This window comes from Mastomys coucha, unplaced genomic scaffold (genome assembly GCF_008632895.1).
Source record: "Mastomys coucha isolate ucsf_1 unplaced genomic scaffold, UCSF_Mcou_1 pScaffold6, whole genome shotgun sequence".
Lineage (NCBI taxonomy): Eukaryota > Metazoa > Chordata > Mammalia > Rodentia > Muridae > Mastomys > Mastomys coucha.
Genome location: NW_022196912.1, coordinates 112920261 through 112923442, shown reverse-complemented (window position 1 = coordinate 112923442; position 3182 = coordinate 112920261).

Below are 3182 nucleotides of genomic sequence, written 5' to 3'. Positions count from 1 at the left end.
AGGGGAGGAGAGGAGAGGAGAGGAGAGGAGAGGAGAGGAGAGGAAAGGAGAGGAGAGAGAAGAGGCTGGCCAGGAACACGTTGAGGGGGGGAAGGTTGAAGAAAGATGGAGAGGGACAGGGAGAGAAGGGGCAGAGAGTAAGAGAGTAAGACAATAAGAGAGTGAGGAGGGGATCAGAGAGCCCCTTTTATAGTCAGGCTCACCTGGCTATTGCCAGACAATTGTGGGCAGAGCCTAGAAGGAATGCTAACACTAGCCTTTTAAAATACAAGTTCCAAAATGCTTTAGCACCACAAATCCAAACTTCCTACCTGGACTTCAAGATCCTAGCTTGGAAATGTTTCTCTGAGTGTATGAAGCTCCATACTCAGTGTTGTGATCATAAAAAGATAAAAAAAAATTTTTTAAGATATGTTATAAGATGGTGTGGTGAGGCATGGGGGAAGGGGATTCCCCAGTGGGTTCATGCCAAGGCATCCCTTCCCCCTGTGGGACTAGCCACATAGAATAGAGTTTATTTAGGGCATGAGGAGGGAAGTTAAGAGAGTAGTAGAGGCAGAGAAAGGCAGAGAGAAGGGGAGAGTAAATAAATAGAGGCTAGCCATGAACATGTGGAGAGAGGGGGGAAGGGGATGAGGAGAGAAGGAGAGAAAGGGGGCAAGAGGCAAGAAAGTAAGAGAACAAGAGAGGCAAGAGAGAGAGAGAGGAGGAGGCAAGCATCCCACTTTGTAGTGGGCCAGGCCTACCTGGCTGTTGCCAGGTAACTATGGGGAGGAGCATACCTGGCTGCTGCTAGGTAACTGTGGGGGTAGAATCCAGACGAAATACCAACACTCACAGTCTCTTTGCTGCACCTTACTGGACTTAGCAAGAGCATTGGACAGTTGTTCCTGCCATACTTTTGTCCAGACCTCCTCCTGCCTTGCTTTATAAAGATCTCCCACTGAAATGTCACTTCATTGACCAGGTCCCTTTTCAAACCATCAGCACTTCCACGCCAAATTTTTCTAGGCTGTATTATTAAAGATACTTAACATTACCAAACATTTAAAACAAAACAAAACAAAACAAAACAAAACAAACACCAAACAAGGCTCTCTCTCCAGCTGGCCTTGAGCTAGGGAAGCAACACTAGTCTTGAAGTTCCTGATGTGCTTGCCTCCTTTCCCAAGTGCTGGGATTACTGGTAGTGATAGTGTGTCTGCCTTTCTCTTACCAAATTTTACGTGGGTATCGCTAAGTCTTTTCACTACTTGGTCCTTACCTTGGGTTTCTGTGTTCATCCGTACAGAGTACAATTTTACTGCTAACTTGGTTTATAGAGAATCCACTATAGGATTTGACTACCCTCTATATCCTACCCATTCTTCATTTCCACTGTGTTCCAGGCACTCTGACCATCCTACCTTACCTTCATCAGGAATCCCGTTAAATGGATTTAGCAAGAATTCCTCCTAGGCCCAATGTCACCTCAGAGATTTTTCTATTCATGATGGTGGTAAATTCTCATCCTCTTGACACAGACTAGAGTCATTTGGAAAAAGGATCCTTAATTGAGAAGGTGCCTGCATCACACTGCCTACAGACACATCTGGGGGATGCTTTCTGGATTAATGGTTGATGTACCGCTGGGGAAGTAGCCAGGTCAGCAGATAGATAGGGGTTACCTCCAGTAATTGTCAAAGCCAAATAAAATAGCCATAGTCTGAGCCTCATTTATTTGTAAACTGGTCATGGATAAGCTTAGGTTGGTTGTACAACAGCCCTGAATTCCTGGTGTAGCTTCCCTCAATAGACTGTGACCTGGGATCCAGAAGACAAATAAACCGTTTCCTCTCCAAGTCAAACTAGGACAACAGTCCTCTGCTTCTGTATTAGGGTTCTCTAGAGTCACCAAACTTATATAATGTCTCTATATATTGTAGGTATCTAAAAAATCACTGAAGGAAGACCCCAGACTCAGATAAAATGCAAAAACAAAGAGCATTTATTCTGCAGAAACAACCAGAATGCAGGGGTCAACCATTCCTTGAAATGGTGACCCCAGACAAAGATGCACAGGCCTTATTATAGGAAACAGGGTAGGGGGGTTGTCTAAAAGGATTAGGTAATCTAAAATTTCACTAGTGGGTGCTAGGGGGTAACAGGTTGTCAGTGGTCTACATTCCTATGTCATGAACGTTCAACCATGTGATAAAATAGGGCAGCACAGATGGCCCATTCTGAGATAACATATTTTCCCATTTTTGTGGTTATTCCCAGGCTGTTCCTTGGTAGGGGGTTCTATGATCTTGTTCTGAATCTTATGGTCTGTTCTTAGAGCTGGTGTCTTATGACTTAGTTTCTGGGACTAATGGTCTATTCCTGAAGTTGGTGTCTTATGGTCTTTTTTTAAATCAGGCCTGGTCCCTAAATGGAGACAAATGATTTATGTTGCCCTTTCAATATTAAGGGAATTTATTGGAATGACTCACAGTCTGCAGTCCAACTAACCCAACAATGGGCAGCTGTGAACAGGAAGTCCAAGATTCTAGTAGTTGCTCAGTCCCATGAGGCTAGTTGTTTCAGCTGACCTTCTGTATAAGCTGGAATCCTGAAAAAGTAGTTTCCAATAGATGTGCTGGTAAGTGCAAGCAGGCGAAGAAGAGGAGGAAGAAGAGGAGCATCTTCTTTCTTCCACGTCCTTATGTAGGCCTCCAGAAGAAGGTATGGCCCAGAGTAGAGGTGTGTATCACTGTGCCTGGGTTTACTCTTTCCCAGGCTGGCCTTGAACTCAAAGATCTGCTTGCCTCAGTCTCCTGCAATTAAAGCTGTGTACTTCTTTGACTGGGTCTAAGCTTTTCATGGCCACTATGCTTCATGATCTGGACATGTCATCTCATGTCAAGGTCTAGGTCAGAAGCGGGTGTCTTCCAGCCTCAAGAACTGGATCACAGGTGTGCCCTGCATTTCTGGATTGTAGTTCATTCCAGCTGTAGTCAACCAGGAATCGGCTCCCAAACCCCCACAATCTGAACTTTTTTCTTGACACTGATTCTCCATGTTTTTTTTCCTTCTATTTGAAGTTGCCATAGGTTCTTTGTCCCTTACTACAATAGTTTTCAAATCAGCCTCAGGTTTGCTTTCCTGTTATCCTCTACATCGTCTATGTAGTTTTGAACATATTGCCATTTGTTTCTCAC